Here is a 12568-nt window from a genome sequence, read left to right as displayed (position 1 = left end):
GGTTTAGAAAGATTAGTGAAGCTGAACATATTGTATGATAGTCTAAGACAACATTGTCAGTTCTCAGAGCTGGCTTTGTTTATTACTTTGATTAGCCATCACTCAGTTTAAGGACATGGGGAGATCTTTGGAGAGAAATGATTTCCCTAAGGAGTGGCCAGGAAAGTACAACTTTCTTAACAGAAAGAACCCACCAACCAGACTATTTTATAAGCAAATGTGCCAAATCAAGGTCGTCCAGAAACTGCACTTGGACACTACCTGGGGATAATTAAAGTTGCAGAATGGAGAAGCAGTTGAAATATACGCCAGAAAAGTTAGCATTGTATCTTGTTTATCCACATGGTAGGAAGAACTGACAATCACATTGGGCTAGGTTGTACCTATGTGAGGCAATGCAACGCTGCAGCGCCCAAGGGTAAACAAACATAGATGTATAATCCCTCCCTGAGCTTACTGGTGCTCACAGAGGGGTACACTGGACATGCCTCTTCCCCATCCCTCCACCCACATTAGGATTTATGCAGGGCGTGGCCCACGTGTTCCCCTGATCATAAGGTCTGTAATTGTAGCTAAACATTTCCATGGGCTGTGGAAGATGGGGGAGTCCCCTGGAGTCCTGTGCACAGGCCATTCACATTCTGGCCCATCCTATAGATCAATTGGTCTCAACCTTTTTTAAAGGATGTAATGCTTCTTAAGACAGAGACCCTGATCTGAGTCAACCCTCTTTTCAATTTGGTTCCTAATTTATCATTTGGAATTAAATTGCAAAATCATATATATGCTAGACACTGTTTTATGTTCCACTGGTGAAGAAGTCATCAAAAAGCTCCATCAGGCTCAAAATTTGGCCTATTAAGGGAGTGATTTGGTTGAAATAAAATGTGATGTTTAGCTTCAAGAAGAAATTGGAGAGGGCGAAATTAGATTTAGCTACATGGAACTTAACAATCAGTTGGGTAAATGCTAACATGGCTGCTTCATCAAATGTTAAAACTCTCTGTTGAAACAGTATTAACACAGCAGGATTGCGAAGAGCTGGGGTAAATAACGACTCAGAGCAAATAGTCCACAGCAGGAACAAGGGCTGTTTCACCTTATTGTGTTCACTAACTGCCCTCAGATATGTGCAGCATTAAGCCTAACATCATCATGATTACCTCTGATCTTTCTAACACTTCCTGTGGCAAGAGTGAATAGAAAAAAGTGGTCTGAGACATGCTTTGTAATATATTATTAGGTTTGATTAGTACTGCAGTAGTGCTCAGCCATCCCAATCAGGATCTGGGGCCATTGTGCTAGGCAATGTACTAACACATAGGAAGACACGGTCCCAGCCTGAAGGCACTGACAATCTAAGAAGATAAGAGGATGAGGTGAGGGGGAAAATCAAATATTACTATTATTTATAAAAAGAAAAGAAGTACTTGTGGCACCTTAGAGACTAACCAATTTATTTGAGCATAAGCTTTCGTGAGCTACAGCTGCTTACGCTCAAATAAATTGGTTAGTCGCTAAGGTGCCACAAGTACTCCTTTTCTTTTTGCGAATACAGACTAACACGGCTGTTACTCTGAAAACTATTATTTATATGGCAGTTAGCCTAGGACTCCCAGTCATGGACCAGGGCCCTGTGGTGCTAGGTGCTGTACAAACACAGAACAAAAAAGTTTACAACACTGATGTTTTAAATACTGACATGGCATACTTTGTGAAAATAATGAATAAAAGAAAACACCTCAGTTGTTCCTGACTCCCCTTCAACCTATCCCATCTTGTAGGCATCATGGAAGAGCTGTGTTTTGTGGCAAGATTAGAAAGAGGTAAGGGTAGTGGCTCAGATCTATCTTACATATCTATGTTAGGCTTTTATAATGCCACCCTTCACCATAGTACTTAAACATTTTCCATGTAAAATCAATCACAATAACAAGTCCCTGAGGGACTCAGGGAATCTCTGGCACTTCTCTGAATGTGGGGGTGCACTTGCATTTAACCCTATGCCATGCCCTGTTTCAATGGACTGATCACTCACTGAAGCAGCAAATAAATGACATACTTCTTCAGCTCAAGAGTCTGTCTGTGCACCCGTGCGTTGTGGGTAGTGGGGAAAAGAACACTGGAAAAGTAGGCTGAATAAGATAATAACTAAGTGAGAACATTTTCTCCACCAAATGTGCCACCTAGCCTCCAAACTCTTAGTATGCGGCCAAGACCCAGTGAAAAGGGGAATCCAACCACACTCACTTTGATAATTACTGCAGTGAGAGGGGAATAAATCAGATTTTTCCCAGTTAATGCAAAATCAGAATGTCTCTCAAATCCCTTCATGCTATCTGCAGCATACATGGTAATGGAGACGTTTGATTTTTGGGCATAAATTAGCACAATATCTCTACAGAGGGAGCCTAAATGATGATTGTTCACTAGTTGGAGCCTGCTGGCTTCTGGGAAAGTGGAAATGCAGTGTCAAATGGCTCAATTTTCCAGGTGAACAACAGGAGCCATGCCTATATGAAACAAAGCTGGCTAAAATCCGAGGTGTAGCAAAGATTTGTGCCCAAGATTACAGAGTAGTGGCAGTAAGCAGGAGATAGAAGCTGATGGAGGAGTTCAAAGTTTGCACTTGTGGAGTAAACTGATGAGAGAAAAGGGTGGTATATAGGGAAGTAAGAATAAGAGGTGCTTGGGAGTTAGACAGGCTGTGGGAGGTAGAAAGAGTTATAAGAAACAGCTATGGGAATTTAGGACTCCATCTAGAAGAGCAGTGGTCATGACAGAAGATCCTGAGCGGGCTGAAAAGAGATGAAGGAGGATGACTATGAGCAGATTTTTGAGCATGTAAGAAAAAAGACAGCATCTCTATATTTTGATCCTGGGCCATATATAGACTTGCTCAGGCTAGTATGAATCCGGATAACCTGTGTTTCAAAATCACAAGCAAGCCTGTTAACACAATAATCTAAATTCCTTGTTGAGGGCGGCTCTATGAGGAATTACAGGACTGTGAGCGTGATGAGTGGGGGGAATTATGGGATGTTGGACATAACGAGGGATTTGGCGATGAAGCTTCAGTAGCATTCCATCACATTTCCCTCCCTCCCCACTTTGATCCCTGAGAATAATCAGCAGCATCAGTGCAGAGCCAAAACCAGGGACAGGGGCAGTAATGGGTAAAGGAACTACTGTTTACCCCACCAATATCACTAGCTCTCCCCCCTTTGCTGTTTCTTCATCTCCCTTATTTCCTCAGATCAGGTTTCCCCTCTTTTTTCTGCCTTGTCCCACCTCCCATCTTCTTTGTTCTCACCACCCACTTTTTTTCTTTCAGCAAAAGAACTTGTTTCCTTTAAAGCTGACACACTCCACACGACTCTACTGCTAGCCTGTTGTGCTGTTCCTTCGTTACACAGCATCTGCACTGTCCCCGTAGGATTTATTGTCAGCAATTGACGGGAGATGCTGCTTCTGATGGTGCACATGAAAAGGCAGGCAAAGCTGGAGAGAGGTTGTTAGAAAACTGCTGTTCCTTTCTGCTGGTGGGAGGACATTTCTCCTCAGTGCCTATGTGACAATATGGCGCTGTCACTTATGGCATGTACTTCAACACTGGTACCCCAGTGGTTTCCCCCTGCCCTGCAGTCTTTGGCTCTTCTTCTGTCCACAGCTGTCCTTCTGGGCTGATGATGCATTGGCATAACTTTGGCACACACCTGTCATGCTGACAGCTACAGAACTGCTGCAGGAACATTGCTAGATTAGAATCACACTGTTGTTGACACTGACTGAGGGACCTAATTGTAATTATAGCTGTTGTGCACTTACCAGTAGCTGCTTCTTCATGGCTTTTGTTCAGTCAAGCATGGGAAGGAAAGAAGTCAGTATCTACCGACATACTCAAACTTACTGGAAGTCTATTGCTATACAGCAAAACTGGTACTGTTGTGAGCCATATTCTACCCTGCTTCTGAATGACTCATGGAATAGCTGACATCCTCCTCCTCTTCTCCTTCCAGGCACAGGCCACTCACAAACACACTGCAGCAGCAGGATTTTGCTGATTAAGACACAGGATGTATATATCTCCATAGATCAGCTAGGGGAGACAGCAACTGTAACTACAAAAGCAGCAGCAGCAAAAAGCAATTTTAGTCCTCTCTTCATGACATCAATGGAACGTATTACATTGAATTTTTTCTACACATTCATCTTTAAAAGTTTCCACTTGAAATGTTTAAAAAAATGCCATGTGTGCAGAATCTCCTGAGTTATCAGTAGCCCGCTAAGAGCTTTCCACACTCAATGCAACCCTGATTGCTTATGCTTTGGTAGGGTTTCTGATATGTCCCATATCCCACTTACTGTTAGCAACTGAAGAAGACTGACTATGAGGAATCTCTTTCCAGGATTTCTGAAAGGGATAAGTCTAGGAAGGAATAGGATTCTCACAGTATTAGGTTTTAACCTCTACTGTAGGAGGTCTAGCCAAGTGGCTTGTGACACTTGTAATGCTTGCTTCTCAATTAGTTATTAATTTTCTTTCTACCAGTGGATAACTCTGGATGTCCCTATGGCCACTGGAAAAGCAAGGAGTAGAGCTACTAGTGACCCCAATAAACTTGCTAATTTCCTTTTCTGTCAGGAGTTAAGACATCGTCTCTTGACACTTGTTTGTTATGGATTCCCTTTGTGCCCATTTACATTTTTTTGGTTAATTTTAGAGCTATGACATCCAGAGCAAAGCCCAGAAAGCTTAAACTGAGAAACTTGATTATTATGTATTTACCACAATCCTCAAGAGCTTTAACAAATGTACTGTGGCTCGATACATAGCCTTGGGTGCCCTTCTGACTCTGCTGCAGTGAAATTGTCCTTTAAGTAGATAAGCCTTTTTACTCTCAGATTTTAGGAAAAGAACGACTGGTCTAACAGCCATGGTAAAAAGCCTTTGGCCAAAGCAGAGGCCAAGGACCATAACCTTCCATTGGAAAAATGTTCCCTTTTCTGGGGAATCCTAGCAATTTTTGGTAGTTTGAATGTGTGGGAATGGTAAGTTAAGGCTGGTTTAGGCCTATTCTACACTAGAAAAGTTTTGCTGGCATAGCAATATAAGCAAATCCTCCTAGTATAGATACAGTTTACACTGGCAAAAGAATGTTTTTGCCAGTATAGATTATACCAATTCCCTGAATAAAATAAGCATTTTTATGCTGGTATGACTTCATCTACACTAAGGCTTTTGCTGGTAAAACATGTAATTAAAAACTCCCCAGTCCTCTAACTGATATTGCTATACTGACAAAAATTTCTCTTGTATACTCGGCCTCAAGTCTGTTTTTGCCAGGAATGCCCTCTTTTTACAGTTGTTAATGTCTTTTAATCCATGCACATAGAAAGACTGGGCCTTCAGGGAAAAAATAAAAGAAAAAGAGGTTTCTGTGTTGCTGACTCTCATGATTTTTTAGTGAGTCTCACAATATTTAGGGTTTTCCTTAAAGCCCAGCTCCTGGAATTATCTGATAATATGAGTATCTTGGCTTTCATTTTTAAAAAAAAATTATCTTACAGCCCTTGTGATCGTGGAGAAAAGCTTGAAAATGTGACCTGACTATAATCTTAAGGCTCAGAAAATACAAGGCAAAGAAAAAGAACTCAACATTTATTCTTTTTTTAAAAAGCTCATTTGGTGGGGCAGCGGGGAAGGGCTGACATGATTTTGGAGCACTTGGGGTTGGCAATACTTAGGCTTGGGATTTACAATGAGACCATACCTCCTCAGAAGATGTGGCTTATCCATCCCCTTGAAATATTTTCAATTTGTACTACTTCCAAAGCTTCTCATTCTTGGCCTTACTCAATTACTGAATTTCTCATATATAGACTTAGTTTACTGTATTATATTGAGGTTTTCCAGTTAAAAAGAGAGGCCCAATTTTTCAGAAGTGACAAGTGATTTTTGATGTGTCACATACTTATTAGTATTTTAACTGTTGTCTTTACACAGGAAAGATAAAGTAGGAGATGCACTTTCCCCTGGTTTCAGAGTAACAGCCGTGTTAGTCTGTATTCGCAAAAAGAAAAGGAGTACTTGTGGCACCTTAGAGACTAACCAGTTTATTTGAGCATGAGCTTTCGTGAGCTACAGCTCACTGTAGCTCACGAAAGCTCATGCTCAAATAAACTGGTTAGTCTCTAAGGTGCCACAAGTACTCCTTCACTTTCCCCTGGGAAATTCATGTTACATGAAATGCACATTTTGACTTGTCCTAACTGACCACTGGGTGTCACTGTTGTTCCACAGAACTATAGCTGTAAATTATATTAGACATGCAGGGTTTTATTATAGCAACCCATGGCCTATGTGCAGTATAGCATTAGCATACTTTACAGGATGCTATTGCATTAAGTAGGCCTGAAAAGTCAAGTACATGAAAAAGCTCCATGTAGATGTTGTGAGTGTCATATTTTACAAGAGTGGGTGAGGTAATATCTTTTATTGGACCAATTTCCGTTGGTGAGAGAGACAAGCTTTTAAGCCAGACAGAGCTCTTCTTCAGGTCTGGGAAAGGATCTCCCAGCATCACAGCAAAATGCAAGGTGGAACAGATTGCTTAGCATAAGCAGTTAACACATATTATAAGGGACCACTCAAGGTAGAGTGGCCTAACACCTTTGCAGTCACAGGACAAAAAGAGGGGGCTGATAGGTTACAGATTGTTGTAATAAGCCATTAATCCAGTGTCTCTGTTCAGTTCATGATTTTTGGCACATAGCAGAGTAATTAATTTAAGCTCCCAGGCTTGTCTTTTGAAAGTGTTGTGCAGGTTTCCTTTGAGGATGAGGACTGATAGGTCAGATATACAGTGATCACTTTGTGAAAAGTGTTCACCCACAGGTGATAGGGTGTTTTTGTCTTTTATAATTTTCCTGTTAGAAGAAAAGGAGGACTTGAGGCACCTTAGAAACTAACAAATTATTGTCTGGTTTCACACACATAGCACACTGGATAAGATATACCACATGTTGTCATAGGCATGTGTAGGATCCATGGATCTAGAAAGGGGTGTTGTGGGGGATGTTGATCATTGTAGCAGTGGGCATATGTCTGCAGTTGCTCTGCCAGGGTCTGGTTGGTGTGTCCTAGTCTGTGGGGAACTTACTTCTGATGATGAGCTTGGGGGATTGTTTGAAGGCCAGAAGTGGGGGTTCAGGAAAGATTTCCTTCATGATGGGGTCCCCATTGAGTATGGATTGTAGTTAGATGATACCCCATATGGGTTCCAGCGTGGGGAGGTAGGTAACAATAGGGATGTGCAGTCAGAGAGGGCTTTATTTCTGTATTGATCTCTTGGGGTATTTGGGTGGTCCATTCCATGACGTGATCTACTTCTCTGGTGGAGTGTCCTTGTTTGGTGAAGGCAGTTCTATGTGTTTTAAGGTGTATATTCCAGAGCAGGTAATTCTTCTCAGAGCACATTCTGTGGTATCCGAGTGCCTGGCTGTAGATAACAGATTTCTTGGTGTGTTTGGGGTGATGGGGTTACTGGATCTATGAAGGTAGGCGTGGTAATCTGTGGGTTGCTGAAGAAGAGCTCTGTGTGGCTTGAAAGCGTGTCTCTCTCACCAACAGAAGTTGGTCCAATAAAAGACATTACCTCACCCACCTTTGTCTCTCTAATATACTGGGACCAACATGACTACTACTACACTGCATATTTTACAAGTGAAAGACATCTTTTGATATTGTGCCCACAACGCTGCAATATTGAGGGCACGGCTGTTTCTCTATTTTCTGAGAACTTTTTTTAAAAACACAGAATCATAGATATGTATGGTTGGAAGGGACCTTGAGAGAAAGGAAGACAAAGTTTTGCCTGTGTATGGGAAGGTAAATTTGTGCTGGGAATTGGTTCAGCTGAGCCATGCAGGTATTTGGCATCCAACCTGCACAATTTAAACCGACAAAAATAGGATCTAGGGTCCAGACCTTTGGCCCAAACTGAGTCCCATCTGTGGCACTCTAAGGACGTGTAAAGCTTCCCTAAAGGGACAGCTGGGTACTCTCACTATGTAGCCAACTTCACATCACTTAATTCCTCCCTGCTGGGTGCTGGGGACGAAAAGGGACTCTGCCCATAGCACAATGAGCTCCAGTAATGCTGGACCAGTGGAGAAGGTCATCAGCTGGTTCAAGTTCAAGCAGCCCAGTGGCTATTCTAATTTCCTCTGGGCCGCAACCAGCCCCAGGATGGAGGAAGCGGAAAGATGGCTTAGACCCATCTTGGTCTCTTTTACCACCACCCACATCACCTGTGCTTCACATGAGTTTTGTGCAAATGAGGATCAATTTCTAACTCTGAGAATCCCAAAAAATGTTTTCAGGCTTTAGGACTGTGTAGCTTTAGTGAAAGTTTTTTCACTTCTAGTTACCAATATGTTTTTATGCTAATGCTATAGGGACTGCAAGATTTGGCCTCACATGGATTTTCATGCCCTTCACAATGCATAAAAGGGGTGTCTGTTGTATATCCACTAAACTTAATTATCCAGTTGATGCAGAAACTTCCAGAAGTGTTGCATAGCAAAAAAGAGGATAGTTAAAATACTGACAAACATTTTCATAAAAGCAGAACTAAAACTGACTCTTCAGGAAAATCACAGAATTATTCCACATCTGAAAAACAAACAAACAAACATTGATCAAAATAATGTCAGCTTGTCTAGGAAAGTGGCTAAAAGTTATCTTATTCTCAGGAGATAGTCATTCTACCTTCTGTGTATAGTCCTACACTTCCCTTTTCTCCTGTATTATGGCTCTGATTCAGCAAGGTACTTAAATACATTGTTAATTTTAAGCAAACTGAATGAAATTCCTTTGAGTTCTTGCAAAAGAGAAGAGAGACTTCCCCTGAATGTCAGTAATACTTTGAAATTACCTTGATTGTACTTGTACGGTAGCTATATTAAGGAGGGAGAAGAGGGGGCCATGGTAGTGTGAGGAGTCAAAAATAGGAATAAATGGATGAAACTGGCTAAAAGAAAATTAATTTGTGATATCAGAAATTAATTTTTACAGTATCAAGATTTAGAATGCTGGCTGGTACCTTCAGGGGTGCTGGGGGAGCACTCGGACGAGTGGGTCTTGCCTGGCTGGCTCATGGTGCCATCCGCACAAGAAGCAGGTCTGGGTGAGAGTAGGCCACTGCACACTGGCAAGATGGTGCTGGAACTGCACAGGCAACATCTTATAAAAAGGTACAGCAAGTGCCACTCCTCCAGATGCTCCTCCTCGCACCCCTGAAGGTACCACGGTTTTCACAAGCATGATGTGTCCAGGCACGGCTGCTCAAATGACACCAGCTACTGCCTGCAATATACAGGAGGTCAGACTGATAATCTAATGGTTCTTTCTGACATTATAGTCTATGAATCCCTTCCCAATGTACCACTGTCTCTGGGCCAATGACTTTTCCACTGTGGATAAATACTTAAACAGTCATTGGGAGAGAGACAGAGAAAATGATTCTGTAGCCCAGTGGTTAGGGCACCCACCATTGAGGCTGAAACATAGGCACCTAGGGAACTTTTATTCTGAAAATGTATGGGGTGAATGAGATTAGGTACCTACAGGGTCTAGTGGGAATTTTGGGTGTCGAAGTGGAGCCAAAACTGGGACTTAGGTGCCTAAACTTCAGATCCAGGTACCTAAATCTGGGGTTTAGGCACCTAAATACCTTTGTGGATGTGGGTCTTTGTGTCTCAGTTCCCCACATGTAAAGTTTTCCCCTCCCTTGTCTATTTAGAATGTAAACTCTTTGGGAATGTGTCTTACTCCGCTTTACAGTGGTTAGTCCACTGGGGTCCCTTTCTTAGTTGGAGCCTATAAGTGGGACCATAATAACAATAACAATGAAAGGCTAGAAAAATATACTTTCTCTTTAAATACGAGTCTAAGGGCCATATGTTCAAAACCGTCTCCAAATTTACATGCTCAAAATTGTGCATCTTTTTAATCCATAAAAACTCAGATTTAACCACACATGTGACATTTGTAATACCTAACTGGAGTGTGCAAGTGACATTTGTGTGCAGAAAATATGATTTTTTTTCACCGAAAATCTTGGATCTGCAGATTTGGGCACGCATGGTTAAGAGCCCAAATTGAGAGTACTTTGAAAATTTAGATAAATACTGTCAGGATTAAATTGAGACACCAATGAGCAAGTGTGAAGAAATGCAAAATAAAGGCTGATCTTATCCCCTCAGCTCTAGCCTTTTTTTAAAGTCAATATGTCTGAACACAAATATCACGGCCCCTGCAAGACACACGCTAAAGTTCATTGCTCAGTAACTTTGCATGTTCTTGTTCCCCTCCACCCCCCCGCATCTATTCATAGTGTATTTTGATTGCAAGTTATTTGAGACAGGGACCTTGTCTTCTTGCTGTCTGTGTAGATGTTTACAGTAGCACAATGTTAGTGCCAAGTGCACAATATGCTTTCCTTAATTCATACGACTGCAAATCCAAAAGTACAAAACCTATTTACACATAAATATATACACCTCAGTATTTACCTGACAGACCAATTAGTGAAAAATTGGGTTAAAATAGTCACTGTTAGGCAAGGACCTTCCATGCCAAACCTCAGCCCTCAGCGCATTAAAATGGCTGAGTGCAGATGCTAACATAACCTTAACTGTAGTGCATGAACACACCACTGTAATAATTCATTTAGAATGATGACACCTGAGACCTAATTTAAAAGTCCTGGATGAATACTGTTCTCACATTCAAACCCCAAGGCTGCTGCAAACATACCTAAGAAATCCTAAGAACTATAGTGAGCCTAATTGAATTGGACTTAAATGGACCATTGAGGTGGCCTCACAGAGCTCCGGGGAATTTATATTGTCTATACTGTATCAGAATCACAGCTTGAACTGAATAACTGGTTACATTCAATCATGTTACTGTAACTCAAGCTTGAGGTAAAGGGAAAACCTTTTGCTGTCAGCAAGGCTGTACGGAAAACAATTTCAAATCACTTTAAACCCAGTTGGCAACTGCTTTGCCAATTATGGAGTCCTTTGGGAAAGGTACGTGCTAGGGCTCAGGACTAAATGATTTATGTCAAGCGCCCTAGTCCCCTGAGGCATATGCAAGAGCCTGCAGAGGAGGTGCTTGTGGCTAATTATTTCTCTGAAGAATACTTGAGCAAGGTAATTTGTGCTTGCAGATGAGTTGCACTGCACACTGAATAGAAGACAAGCAAAGCAGAGACTTTAGTGATATAGCTTACAGACAGATAAAAGAGAAATGAATGGGCTCATCAATCCTCGATCTCGCGTGCAAAAATATAAAGAGCAAACTCGCAACATTGTGCTGAAAGGAGAACTCCAGAGGCATGTAAAACGGATTCTGATCACAACATCTAATTACAGAGAGGAGTGTATCTTTTAAGAGTGTGACAAAGGCTCCCTCTCCCTCAGTGTAAATCCAGTCACTTCAGGGGAGTAACGGTGGTGTAAATTCCAAGTAAATGAAGCAGATATTAGCAAAATATGTTTCTGGATTCCACATTGACACTCCTGTTTGTGTATTCCCTCCACACACTTTTGCTGTATTTGCTCCTGTTTTCTGAAATCTCTTCCCAGGTTTATTACTGAGACCCTGTTATAATCGATGAAGCCACAGAGCTTCTGGAACATACATTTGGTTTAAGAATGGCAAGCTGCAAACAAGGAAGTGTAACTTCCATTGCTTTTAGTACAACCTCTGCCTACCCTTCCACTCTGAATTACTCCTTGGAAAGGGAAGAGCTACCTTTTCTAGTTAGATATGTTTGTAGGGTAAATCTCATTACCCCTCATGAATGACTTTAGTCTAACTTCCCTCCTGATGCAAACTTCCCCCAAAATTTGAGGCTGTTCAGATCTAAGGGTTTGGTCAATCCCATTAGAAAGAGGGGCCAATTTCTAAATTGTCTCACAGCTTGGGTGTGTTAGGGGCAAGGGTTTTTGATTGGGTCCAGCTGTAATTGAAACACTTGTTGGAAGCCTGTATTGGCAGAACACTGTGGCCTGGATTCTCAGCTTGTGTAAATCCACATAATGCTATTGAAATCCATACAGCTATTCTAATTTACACCAGCTGAGGATATGACTCTCTGTGACTTTAGGAGTAGTAGGAGTGAGCATTTGAGAGACATTTATAATTGTTATTTCTGGTAAGGATTTAGCACAAACACTGCCTGCAAAATCAGATCTGACCCTGAAACAGTCAGTCACAACTGCACACCACTCAGACATTATTAGATGTTATATAAGCAGTCAGACCTGCAAAGCACTCAAGAAAGTTCCACTCAAATATCCCCAACCCATAAACAGCACAGACAAATCAAACACATATAGCCAAACTGAGGGTGTGCCTAGAAGAGCAGGTTATGCACAAACAACAGTTGTGACTTCACAGGGAGGAGGAATGTGCAGCCAGGAACACAAAATGCAGAAAAAGTCATCAGATGGGTCATTCTGCAACAACCTGGAACAAAAACGATTATAGCAG

This window comes from Eretmochelys imbricata, chromosome 2 (assembly GCF_965152235.1).
Source record: "Eretmochelys imbricata isolate rEreImb1 chromosome 2, rEreImb1.hap1, whole genome shotgun sequence".
Classification (NCBI taxonomy): Eukaryota; Metazoa; Chordata; order Testudines; family Cheloniidae; genus Eretmochelys; species Eretmochelys imbricata.
This window is presented reverse-complemented; position numbering follows the sequence as displayed.